General features: G+C 34.2%; 1 long non-coding RNA gene across 4 annotated transcripts in view; it reads left to right on the top strand.

The window, feature by feature from the left end:
- The window catches only part of LOC112644713 (uncharacterized), a 28,100-nt gene extending 14,449 nt beyond the window's left edge, over nucleotides 1-13,651 (top strand). For all 4 annotated transcript variants that reach the window (XR_003126664.3, XR_003126666.3, XR_003126665.3 and 1 more), the window contains 2 exons: nucleotides 10,946-11,000; nucleotides 12,846-13,651. This is a non-coding gene — a long non-coding RNA (uncharacterized LOC112644713). The remainder of the gene's footprint in view (nucleotides 1-10,945; nucleotides 11,001-12,845) is intronic.
- Nucleotides 13,652-14,219: the final 568 nt, after the last annotated feature.

Below are 14,219 nucleotides of genomic sequence, written 5' to 3'. Positions count from 1 at the left end.
TATACAAATGTATAGCAGTATTGTTCATAATTATCATACTTGATAGCAACTAAGATATCCTTCAGAAGGTGAATAGATAAATAAACTGTGATACAACCAGAGACCAGAATATTTACTAGAAAAAGATCAGTGGCTTCTAGAAGTTAAGGGGGAGGGAAAGATAAATACACACAACAGGGATTATTTTAGGCAGTGAAACTATTTTGTATGATACTATAATGGTGGATATATACATACACCTACATAAGTATAACAGTGGATATTATACATTAGTACAAAATCACAGAATACACAATACCAAGAGTGAATCATAAAGGGTAGACTTTGAGTGATAGTGATGTGCCGATGTAGGTTCATAGATTGAAACAAATATACCACTCCAGTGGGCAAATGCTTATAATGAGGGAGGAGGGGATGAGGGTATGTGAGAAATCTGTACCTCTGCTCAATTTTGCTATGAACCTAAACTGCTCTGTATTACAAAGTTTAATTTTAAAAAGTACAAAGTATTTTTTTTTAACTGTCAAGTTCAACACTTTCAAGATCAGGAACTATTGTTCTGAAAAATACACTGATAAGAAAATAAAAGGCTAACCACAGTTTGGAAGAAAATATTTGCAAACCATATATCCAAAGAGGATTCATATCTAGAATATGTAAAGAATCCTTCTAACACAATATTAAGATAACAAAATTTAAATTGGTCAGAAGACTTGAAAGACAAAAATATACGGATGATAAAATATGCTCAACAGTATTAGTAATTAGGGAAATGCAAATTTAAATCATGAGACAATACCACATAATTGCTAGAATGATTAAAGTTTAAAATAATGATAACATGAAGTGAGAATGTGGATCTATAGGAAATCTCAAACATTATTGATGGGAATATAAAATGATGCCATCATTTATGAAAAAATTTTTTTGATAGTTTAAGTTGTATGTAACACATATAAGTAATTTAAAAAAATACAAAAATATACTTTCATCCAACATCTTCTCTCTGAAGTTTTAAAGAACTTTATTCATAATAGCTCAAACTAAAAATACCCCAAATGTTCATTAAATATTTAATGGATTAACAAATTGTGGCATATTCATACAGCAAATACTACTTGTAGTAAAAGAATACAAACATAAGGGAATGATCTACTGATATATACAATATTACAAATTAATTATTTTTAGATTTTTATTTATTCATGTGAGAGAAACAGAAACATAGAGGGAAAAGCAGGCTCCCTGAGGGGAGTGTGATGCAGGACTCTATCCCAGGACCTCAGGATCATGACCTGAGCCAAAGACAGATGCTGAACCACGGAGCCACTCAGGTGCCCCCACAAATTAATTTTAAAGCATTATGCTAAATAAAAGAAGCAGCTACAAAGCTGGTTTCACACATATTGTATGATTCCATGAACTACGGAGTAATATGTAAAAAGCAATGACTATCTAAGGGCTGAACTGAAGCAAAAGCAGGCAGATGTTATAGATAAGTCAATATTTCGTAGAAGATCCAAGACTTCTGAAGACTGAAGCAAAGCAGGCAGTTGTTATAGATAAGTCAATATTTGGTAGAAGATCCATTTCAAAAAAAATATTTGGTAGAAGAGAACAATCGTAGGTAAGCTTCCTGGTTTTATCACTCATAGCCTGAAGGCAGACATCATTAGTGCAATGCTGTACAAGTAACATATGAAAGTGATAAGACTTTCTCATTGGACTGATGAGCCAAAAAAGGCAGAATCTGGGACAACTACATAGCTGAAAAATTAAGAGGGGTCAGAGTCAAATGGGGAGAGGATCTTTAAGAGATAAGTAGAAAAAAAAAAAGAAAAAAAAAAAGAGATAAGGTAGAAACACATTATACCTAAATATCTGACTGAACTTGCCATGCACCACCTAGAAAAAAATGGCAATTTAGTTCTGCCAAGATAACCACTCAAAAAAAAAAAAAATCAATCAATCAATCAATCAATCAATCAATCTTCTTTGGAAGTATATAACATAATCTAGAAACTCAACAATGTATAATTCACAACATCCAGAACCAAAATCCAAATTATTCAAATTTCAAAGAAACAGAAAAATACCACACTCAATGGAAAAAATAATCCATGAGGACAAAACTAAAGCTGATCAAGAGTTTGGAATCAAGACAGATTTTAAAGCAACGACTATAATTATCTCCATGGATATGGAGATACATTGATGATGAATATAAGAAATCTCAGCAACGGAATAGAAGCTATTGGAGAATAAAAAAGAAAAAAGTGAAAAATGCAATCCAAAATAAAAAGTGTATCTAATGGGATTAACAGCATATTGAAGATAAAGTGAATGAAATCTAAGACAGATCAATATAAATTAGCTACACTGGATAACAGAGACAATAAAATGCAAAATATGAACAGACTCAGAGAAACTACAACTGAAGATGGTCTAACATATATGCAATTACAGTTCCAGGAGAGAAAAAGATAAAGGGACAAAATAAATATATGAAGAAATGTAGCGTAAAATTTCTCTAATTTGGTGAGAAACAAATTTCAGATTCAACTTATTGGAACACAAGGATGGTACATGCAAAGTAAATAGCACCTAGGGACATACAGTCAAATATATGATTAATTTGAAAGTTTTGAAAGCAGCCAGAATAAAACAACATATTACATGCAGAAGAACAAAATTTACTTGAGTTCAGTCAAGGTAACTCTTACATCTCTACTAAGTAACACAGAGATATTAGGAATATTAGAAATTTAGTAGATATTTACTAAACAAATAAGAGATTTATTGAGATGTCCAAATGAAGCTATAATTATTTGAGCGAGCGAGTGGAAAAATACTATACTTGGGGTAGAAAAGCGCATTTAAAGTTCACATCGACCATCAATTTGCTGAGATTCTGAACAAGTTCCTTAGTCTCTATAAATCTAATCTTTACAAAGTAATTGTGAAGATGACATAAGACAATCCATGTGAAAAATGTCTGTTTCTTAACATACAGAAAATGTAATACTTAGTTGAATCTAAATGATGTTTCATGTTTTAATGTTTCTTACAAAGATACTGTTGATTTTCTGCAAGGAAAGGCCATATTTGTTGTGCTTTCTTCTGTACAAATGGTTTATGGACTAAAAATAATTGCCCATCATAAAGGCAAATTACTTGTTGACATCTGCAAAACTACTTCAATCTTTTAAAATCTTGTCCATATATCCTCTTGAGCCCTAGTATGATGATAGAAATTTTAACTTAACGCTTCTAGTTATTGATTTTCTACAACTGGCCATCCTCCAGAATTGCCGTAAGTGAGTTTTTAAAAATATTTGTTATATTAAGATTTCTAATAAATAAACTGAAATTAAAGAATTTTCCTTAAAATTATTTATTAGAATTTTATTTTGTACTTGCCAATGAATCTCATTAAATACTACTATCTAATATCTATCTCCAAATAGCTACTAATATTTTTAACATTTGCACCACAATAAAGTTTGATGGTTTAACAGCTGTAAAAGTATACTGCACTGTTTAGCTGCACTCTCATTGCATATACAATCAGGACTTATTTAAAGCATATCAAATATACATAAATGTAAATTTTTTATCTAGTAAAATTGAACTTGCCCAAGGTTGGCTGATATGTATACCTCAAACATATAGGAATCTGCTTTCCTTTTTTATGGACTAATGTTTACCAAAGAAATTTCTTTGACAAGGTTTCTGAAACAAACTATGACCTCCTACAAAACTGAAGTGGTCAAAATGAGAAAATACTACTAAATCATGGACAATACTATGTTTTTACTTCCCTGGAATCTGGAGATTAAGAAAAAAATACGTTCTACTCCAAACCATGTCAGGTTGGGATTATTATCCTAATACTATGAAGACAATTTTTCATTAAGTCACAGATTTTTATGTGTGAAGTACAAGCAGAGAATTATCTTTATGAAATGGGAGAAAATTGCAACTACTTTTCAAATGTAACCTTGACATTTTGAAAAGTGCAGTAATGGATCTGTCCCCATGGAGACAAATATTTTACTCTTCATTTCTGCGCCAAAATTCAGCACATTATACCCAGATCTGATCTAGTCTCTATGGTCCGTCTTGGGGGGTTATATAGTTATGAAGACATATCTGAATTAAAGCAAAGTTTCACTGAATATTTCTGTTCTTCAGAAATTGATATTGACAGTTGTCTTTTTTTTAAACTTCTAAGTTTTTCAAGATAAAATCTGTTTTTATGCAGTAAAATAGATGATGCAATCAAAAGAAGAAGTTTGTGAGAACTTAAAAGCAGCTATAAGCCCTGGGACTGAGAACTGGATCCTACGGCCCCATTGTCCCAGTAGGACACATTTATAGAAATAAATGTCACTTAAAAACATCCAGATTTTGCCTTCATTTTACCCCTTATTAATACTAAGTGGAAGAAATGCTTAGATTTACAAAAATTCACTGATATGTGTGCTATTATTTTATTTTTTATCCTCTTTGCATTGAGATAATATGCAAAAGTGCTTTACCTGGTACCTAAAAAAATTAGTTGTCCAATAATGTGTTCATTTTGGTCTTTTAGTTGTTTTGTTTCATTCATTTTCCCCTTCATACTTGAAAACATACTAATTAAAACATTCTAATCAATACAAACAGCAGACCTCATGTTTATTATTTGCAGAACTTTCTAAATCTTTAGAACAAAAACAAAACTTTTTAATGAATCTCATAATTAGCCTATTTTTATTAGTAATTTCATACATGTGGCTCATCAAAATGTTGACTCTCTCTGTGTGTGTGTGTGTGTGTGTGTGTGTGTTGAGAAATAGGAGAACTTAGATTTTTGTCACCACACCAATGTGCTTGACTTGGTATTATCTCTTCTTATATTTCAATGTTGTTGTCTATCTCGGTGTCTAAGGACCTAGCCTTTGAAAACTCTATAGAACTTGCTAAGATTTCAGTGCAAACACAGTAATTTCACTTGAACACCCTATCACAAGATATCTAAACAGCAAAATCACATAGTTAATCCAATTTACTTCAATGGCTTACTTATTTCAAGGCTTTGTTTTTTCTTAGTCACTTTATGTTTTTACTCTCCAAATGGAATTTTGCCTTTGTGCACCTTCATTTCTTTTTTTTTTTTTTTTTTTTTTTTAATTTTTATTTATTTATGATAGTCACAGAGAGAGAGAAAGGCAGAGACACAGGCAGAGGGAGAAGCAGGCTCCATGCACCGGGAGCCTGACGTGGGATTCGATCCCGGGTCTCCAGGATCGCGCCCTGGGCCAAAGGCAGGCGCTAAACCACTGCGCCACCCAGGGATCCCGCACCTTCATTTCCATAGGCATATCAAACTTAACATAGTTCATTTGCAAAGGCAAAACTTCATAATTCATTTCATGCATTATTGTTTTTAACTTAATTGATTTTTCCTCATGGAAAACTTTAACACGTAAAATTACATAATGCATTTGTTTGTTTACCTATTTGCTGTCTCTCTTCTACACTAGAATATCAAGTCTATGAGGACAAGAACTGTATTTCTTTGCTGCTATATCTTCACTCAATGTAGTACCTATGATACATCAGATATACAATAAATATTTGTTGAATGGATGAGCAAATAAAAGTATGGTAAATATCCACTTGTACTTGTTCAATCCTATGGAGGGTCAGATATTTATAATTTTAGGTGGGACAGGATGGCTCGAATGGAATGGGATTGAGTATTTTGTTTCCCTGATGTCATTTAGGCTCTGTTAAAAGCCCAGAAGATTAGGCTGCGGTTAAATCCTCCTGAGGGCTGATATTAAAAACAATGCACTGAGGTATATCAAAATAGTTTCTGTGAGAACCTGGTAAAACTTCGAGATAAAACACGTAAAATGTATGTGGCTGGTGGCGGTGGGGGGTTGCCGTGACTGGTCCCTATGGAGTTTTTGTCTCTTAGACTTGTCCACATTGAGCTTCCAGAACGTTGTCAAAGTTCACTTTTCCCTCCCCCAGTACTGCTCCTGCAGAGTGTTCTGCTAGTGGATTTCCATCACTCAAATTCATCTGTCTTTCCAATTCTAGGGATAGTAGTTTTCATGTAACCTCACTTCTCTTAGAGATCTGAGAAGAGCTGTTGACTTTTTAGTTTGTTCACTTTTTACTTGTTAGAATACAGTGGTGACTTCCAAACTTTTTTATATGGTGGACTGGAAATTGGAAGTTCAATTCTGTGTGTTCTTTGTCCTCTTTAAGAAATCTTTGCCAAACTGAAAATCAATTTCTCCTAATTTTTTTTCTAAAAGTTTTATAAGTGGGGGTTTACATTTAGGTCTATGACTCATTTTGAGTTAGTTTTTATGATCATCCTTAAAAATACTTTAAGTGGGGGATCCCTGGGTGGTGCAGCAGTTTGGCGCCTGCCTTTGGCCCAGCGTGCCATTCTGGAGACCCGGGATCGAGTCCCACATCAGGCTCCTGGTGCATGGAGCCTGCTTGTATCTCTGCCTCTCTCTCTCTCTCTCTCTCTGTGACTATCATAAATAAATAAATTAAAAAAAATACTTTAAGTGATTTTTTTGTGTTAAAAATTTTTAAAAATCATTTTTGTGCAAAAAGTATGTATGTCCCACCCTCAGAGATAATGCACTTTTAAGTGAGGAAAATGATACTGCTAGCAGTTTATGGTAAAAATTAAAGTTCATTTCATTATTTGTATTTGGCTATGCCATATATTTCCAGCACAATTTGTTGAAAAGAGTATCTCTACCCCCATTGAATTGCCTTGGTAACTATGTCAAATGGCAATTGGCTTTATGTATATGGTTCTATTTCTGGTCTCTCTAGTCTGGTCCATTAATATATATAAAGATCTAATTTTTAAATAATCACCACACCCACCACAGGGCTTGAACTCAGAACTCTGAGGTCAAGAGTCACATGATCCACAGACCAAGCCAGCCTTGGACCCCTCATTCACTTCTCTTTTATCTTTACGCTAATGCTACATTGTTATGACTTTTGACCTTTATCATGAATCTTGAATTTAAGTGGTGCAAATCTCCAAAGTTGCCCTTATTTTTCAAAATTATTTTGGTTATTCAAAGTTCTTTGCATTTCCACACGTATTTAGAAATGTACTTTTCAGTTTCTATAAGGTGTCTGATGGGAATTTGATTGAGATTGATTTAATCTATAGGTAAATTTGGAGATAATGTACATTTTAGTTTTGATTATCTTGGTCCATTTGTCACTTGTTTTTAGGCTTTGTTAGGGAAAGTCTAAAATAGCCTTTACTCTATGGTAGTTCATCTCTGCTATGAAGCATTTTATGAGTCTGCTCTGAATACTCCAGTTATCCAAATGACTTCTAGACCTGTGTGATCTCTGAATTATCCAGCATAGAGCTTCCTAGAATTTTCACCTGCTTAGCCTGATGGAGGTTACTCCTTTGTGTGCAGTTTAACATGCAGCCAATATTCAAAAGGATCCCTCTGCCATTCTTTACAGTATGCTGCCTTGCATGACCAGCTGGCATAGGCTTCCCCAACAGTAATTTCTGTTTTCTCAATCCAACAAGACAACCCTGCTCCCCTTGGGTTTCTCCTTCCAGCGCCACGGCCCAGGAAGTGCTTTTAGACAGGAAATGAGGTAACCTTGGCTTCCATCTCCATTTTCTTGCCTTAAGTGTCATATTCCAGTGCTGTATGTTCCAATATCTGAAAAACAACTCTTATTTCTGCTATCTAGTTTTTAATAGCAAAAAGAGATATTTGGTTCCAGTTACTCCAACGTGGATACCTTGAACTTGTGAACCTTTTAAATAGAATTCTCTTTTCTGCTTCTTGCTTATACAATAAGACATATGAACATTGGTTTGTATGGTGGCTTTGTAAAATATTCATACATGGGACCTTTTTCTCTTTTGTTTTTCTTTTTCTTTCTTTTGTATTTCTCCCACAGAAACAGAAATTTTTTTTTAAGTCATATTCTTCATGCCACCCCATCATCCTCCTGTTGAGAGTGATTATTGCTAGGTACTCTAACGACGTAACATCTCAAGCTTAACAGCTTAAATGATTATTTCTCACCTAGTCAACAGCCCAGTGTGATGAGCCAGGCAGATTCTATGTGGTAACTCAGGTATCCAAGATCTTTTCATCTGTGATGCTGCTGAATTCAGAAGAGCAAGAAAAGAGAACAGGGGGTGATTATGTACAAGGTATAATGATCAGGCCTAAAAGTGCTATTTTTCATTTCTACTACATTTCATCATCCAGAACTCACTCGTCATGGTTGCAAACTACTCATATGGAGTCTAAAAGATACAGTATTTCATTGCGTTCAGTAGAAGGCAATGGTGTGGGTAAATGACCCAGTCTTTACCACAAATGCTAACTCATACACAATTTCTTTATTATTTTATTTTATGTCATTTCTTCCTCTGTATCTCTGATTCCAAGGCCCATTATCAATCCTTCATCATAGGCAATTACTTTGTTAGTTTTTTTTGATATGATTTTTATTCAAAGCTTTGAGTTGTTTAGACATACATATAGTTTAGATATAATTTATTTAATTTATATTGTGCCTAAGAATTGTTTTGAAATAACATGTTTTAAAACATATTTCTGTCGTCATATGTATCTCCATAGAATACTGGAGATTTAAAATTTTTAATCACTTAGTATCATAATTTGAGATTCTGATTTAGTATTTATAAGGTAAGGTCTGAACACTCAAAATAGGAAAGAAATCAAAACACTAAAACAAGCAAAGATAAAATAAAATAAAACAAAACAAAATAAAAAAATGCAAAAAAAAAGCTGTCAATAGAACTGAGATTCATAGCCATGATAGAGACATAATGACCTAGTTTTCACAACTTATTAGAAACTATATTAAGAACTGTCATTGTTATTTGTAATCTCAAGGACCCCAAATTATGCTAGTTTCTTCCATTTGTATCTTTCTTCCCCCAAATTACTTTATAGGGATCTATCTGATCTATTGATCAGAGATGAATACTCTATGTCAGAAATATCCTACTAGACTCTATATTCTTAATACTTCTAATAATGCTCTGATAATAAAATAAAAAAGTACTCATAAACAACATTTGAGAATTTTATTTTTTTTAAAGATTTTACTTATTCATGAGAGACACACAGAGAGAGAGGCAGAGACATAGGCAGAAGGACAAGCAGGATCCCTGCAGGGAGCCCAATGTGGGACTTGATTGACTTGATCCTGTGACTCTGGGATCACGCCCTGAGCCAAAGGCAGATGCTCAACTGCTGAGCCCCCCAGGCGTCCCAGGAGGTGGTGTCCTCAATCTTAATCTTCTCAGGTCAGTTGTCTCTCTTCTATGATTAATCTCCCCCCACCCCATCTTTCCATTTCTAAGTTATGCCAAATAATAATTGTAGCATCAGAGAATTAAGTTATGGCATGCACAGCTTGTACTGAATTACTTATTTTGCAGATTTTTTGTATATTTTTTATTGGAGTTCAACATATAGTATAACACCAAGTGCTCATCCCATCAAGTGCCCTGCTCAGTGCCCGTCACCCCATCCCCCTGCCCACCCCACCTTCCACTACCCCTTGTTCATTTCCCAGAGTTAGGAGTCTCGCATTTTTTGTCACCCTCTCTGATGAGAATCATATAATTTTAATGCTGAGAAATGTCTTCCTAGACATTTCCCTATGCACATGATACTTGCACATACACATACAGCACATATTCATATTCTTGTAAAAAGAATATAAAATGCATACACAAATTGAGAAACAAACCATGAAGATAGTTTACAAATAAGGAATTGTTCAAATCAATTTAAAATGTTCAGTTTTTCATAAATTTTCTGTAGGCCCATTAGCAAATTGGAGATTATTTTGAATGACTATCTTCTTGGAAAGTATATAACTCTTCTAGCCTCAAAAAGTAACAGAAATGACCAAAAGAGGGAATATTATTGATTGAATAGTTTCAATGAGTTCTGAGTTCCAAGGTTGGAAAGTAAACTAGAGAGTTCCAAATGTGGAATTCCTGACAAGTCAGAGAAGCAAGTTAAATAAAAAAGCAACTAGCAAGGGGTGAAATATCCTAAAATTTGTTCATTACATATATGATGTCTTTAAATACACAGGTTTTGTTGTGCTAGAAAAGCACTTCTATGCCTAGTGTTTTAAAAGTTTGTAATCACAAAAAATGTTGAACTTTATAAGTGTTGTTATAGGGCTCTTGGGTGACTCATTAAGTTAAGCATCTGCATTTGACTCAGGTCATGATCTCAGGGTCCTGAGATCGAGCTCTGTGGTGGGTTCCCCACTCAGTGGGGAATAGCTTCTCCATCTACCTCTGCCCCTATTCAGACTTGTGCTCTCTTTCTCACCCTTTCAAAAAAAAAAAAAAAAATAAAAATAAATAAATAAATAAATAAATAAATAATAAATAAAATCTTTTAAAAAATGTTGTTATGACATCTATCAAGATATGTATTTTTTTCTTAAGTACAGTGACACATTGCCTGACATTCTAATGATAAATCATCCTTGAATGTTTGGATTAAATCTTTCTTTAATAGAATGTCATTGTCACGTATTTTGCATAGTAATGTAATGCTAGTTGCTATATTATTTTACTTATCTTACTTTTCCTTTATTCCAATTTTTTTGGTTACCTTTTTATTGTTGGACTAATTTCATTGTATAGGCTACCTCAAATCATTTTTCTGATCAGGTGGGATATAAATAATCACACATTTACAACACTGAAATGTAAACAAAAGAGCAACTTCAGTTCTCATGTTTCCTTCATTGAAATAATAGTTATATTTGTATATATACATAAATATGCAATTATATATATATTTGTACCCATATGAGATGTTACTATCAGTATATTGAGCAGCAATTCTCAATCACTCCTTAGGGCATGCCTCCCTGTTCTATTGATGTGACACAATTATGTACTAAGAACACTGAAGGTAAGAAAACACAAAATTGAGAACTACTGGCTTAAAGGTAATTGATCTTCAAGGTTAATGTGAATAGCAAGATGATTTAGTATGAAGGAGGTAGAAGTTGAATGGCTAAGCTCCTCAATTCTCTTTCATGCTGTATGCAATGGAGTTTAGTATAATTTCTATTTCAAATTTAATTTCTAAACGCTATCTTTATTAAAATATCAAATAATCAGGGTCACACAAAAAGTAAAAATAGTACAGATACTTAGCTATGTTTTAACTTCTCTATACATATATATTTCTGTTACTAAAGGCTCTAGACTATTGCTTCAGTATAGAGAGACCTAGCCCTAGAAACAGGAGTTGTAACACCAGAATCATACAGTAGCAATGCTATTAAGTAAAAGTGTGGGAAATAATTCTAATTGAGAATATCTTCTACCTTTCTATCAGCTGAAAACCTCAACTGTTAGCCTAGCATCTTACGCACTAAAAACACCAGGTACACAAGATCAAATAGTATTACTGCTTGTATAATTTTTCTTATGGCTGCCAATTAGGAAAATACTTCTCAGCCTATCTGTACATTTTAACACAGATTTAATTCCTAATCTGGGGATAAGATAAATGATTGACCCATCTGACTCAACAGTAGTATCAATTTGTCTCTTAGTAACCATGGACTATATGAGTATATGGGGGGGTGCCCACTTAAATTATTTTATATTCTTTGTTATGGACTGAACTTTGTTCCCTACACCCTACAAAAAAAAAACAAAAAAAAAAAAACAAAAAAAAAAGTATGTTGTAGTCATAATTCTCAGCATCTCAGAATGTGATTCTATTTTAGAAATAGGATCTTTACAGAATTAATCAAGTTAAAATGAGACCATTAGGGTGGGCCCTAATCCAACGGAATTGTTATTCATACAAAAAGGGGAAATTTAAATAGAGAAACGGACACACGTAGAGGAAAGACAATATTAAGAGACATAAGGAGAAGACAGCAATTGACAAGCCAAGGAGAGAGGCCTACAACAGATTCTTACCTCATAACCCTTGAAAGGAACCAGTCCTGCCAACACCTTGATTTTAGACTACCAGTTTTAACTCTGAAACAGTATATTTCTTTTGTCTAAGCCATGCAATTTGTGGCACTTTGTTCTGGCATCCCTAGCAAGTAATACACCCTTGTATCGATGCCAAGTGGGGTTATTAGTCAGCACGGGAAGTCCAAAGTGAATTCATCCAGTCTTTCCTATTGCCTTTCCATACCAGGAAAACTTATACTCATGACCTTTGATATGGTAATGTGATGGCTTTGGGTGTGGTGGTAGGATCTATGAAATTTTGTCATGTGTATGCTCCTTGTCATTGATGTCACTTGCCTATATAATTCTTAATTACCTAAATACTTCTCAAAGTAGTCTGTGCCAGGGTGTAAGTTCTAATATGAGCTACTTGAGGCAGTTAGGAGTCGTAAAGACAGAAGTCTCAGTATTTTTTTTTTTATTATTTATGATAGTCACAGAGAGAGAGAGAGAGAGGCAGAGACACAGGCAGAGGGAGAAGCAGGCTCCATGCACCGGGAGCCCGATGTGGGATTCGATCCCGGGTCTCCAGGATCATGCCCTGGGCCAAAGGCAGGCGCTAAACTGCTGCGCCACCCAGGGATCCCAGTCTCAGTATTTCAATCTGAGAACTTAACCAATAGAAAGACCAAGTCTGAATAGTAAACCCAGGAAGCAAGTCACTGAGAATAGGCAGCCCTCAAAGTTATGCAGATCTCTATGATGGGGGGTGGGAGTTGGATGACTATAGGAAGTGGTTCCAGAGAACAGGGACTAACCCATTTTGTCTCCATAGGTGAAGTTTGATTATGAAACACATCTTTTGTGTCAACATTTGAAAAGCATATGAAAGGTTAAATATCCTCCCCTCAATAAAACACTGGAGAAACACAAAGATAATATTGAATCTGTTGCAAAAAACATCAAAATGGGAAATGAGAAGCTTGAGATTATAGCTTATGTGACTTGGGACTGCCAATGTAAGAATCATCCAGACCCAGGCCTACAGGTGAAGGAAAAACTCTCCAACTGTATTCCATCATCAAGAAGAGTAGTACTCGTACCCCTGAAACTAATAATACACTAAATGTTTACCTACCTGAATTTAAATAAAATAAAAAGACTTCCATTCATGAAAGAAGATGTTAGTTGAAAGATGCTTTCAAAAAAAGGAAGGAAAAAAAGAAAGAAAGAAAGAAAGAAAGAAAGAAAGAAAGAAAGAAAGAAAGAAAGAAAGAAAAGAAAGAAAGAGAAAAAGAAAAGAGAAAGAAAGAAAGAAGGGTAGCACTGAGAGACTCTATTAAATAATATTCAGGCTTAGGGCACTGAGTGTATCTTTTTTGTAGGTAATGCCAGCCAGAAGACCTGGTATGTAAAAGTCTCGGGAAAAGTATCTATGACTCTTGATCCTATTAACTCATAATGTTCTTTAAATGTTATGACCTTTCAATTCTGAAGATTCCATAAATGCCTGAGACTGCACCAACCATTCTAGAGTGATCACCAGAACCCTACGAAGAAGACCCGGAGAACCTGCAGTCTTGAGGCTGATAAAGAACTCTCTAAGACCCTCTGAAAGGTTTTTTTTTTTTTTTTTTTTTTCTGACACAGAACACTTGATACCCAGAAAAAAATCTCATGACTCATATTATTGTTAAGTTTTTATCCAATACTTCAAGTTATTTGTAAACTAGTTTGAAATGTCAGAATATAAACATGCAGAAGACAGTGTAATGGAGGTCAGTGGTCTAAATTTTCTTCCATTTCTACAGTTTCCTGCCTAATATCAGAAGCCATTATGATCTGTAAAAGGACTGTAGCAATAATAAATATATAGAACCAGAAGTTTACTTGAGGTTGAGTAGCAGACACAAGATTTGAAACAAGGTCAAGATTGTTTGGGAGTGAGAACAAACAGCAGGTACAGAGAAATTGAGGCAAGTCCAGGGAATTGCTGTAATCAACCAGGAAAACCTACCCTTTATTTTTCTAATTCACTGTTAAGATATTTGGGGTTCATTTAAACAAATTAGAGTAAGGACAGACATTTAGATAGGATAAGATTCCATTTTATGTAGCTTCTCTTACATTCCCAGTTACTGTGTTTGTATGAGAAGATCGCTGGACTTGATGCTTCTCTAAAGAGTAGTAGGTTCAGGTGAGGGAGGTA

This window comes from Canis lupus, chromosome 1 (genome assembly GCF_003254725.2).
Source record: "Canis lupus dingo isolate Sandy chromosome 1, ASM325472v2, whole genome shotgun sequence".
Classification (NCBI taxonomy): Eukaryota; Metazoa; Chordata; class Mammalia; order Carnivora; family Canidae; genus Canis; species Canis lupus.
The sequence above is the reverse complement of the archived record's forward strand: the minus strand, read 5'-3'. Positions and strand labels throughout refer to the sequence as shown.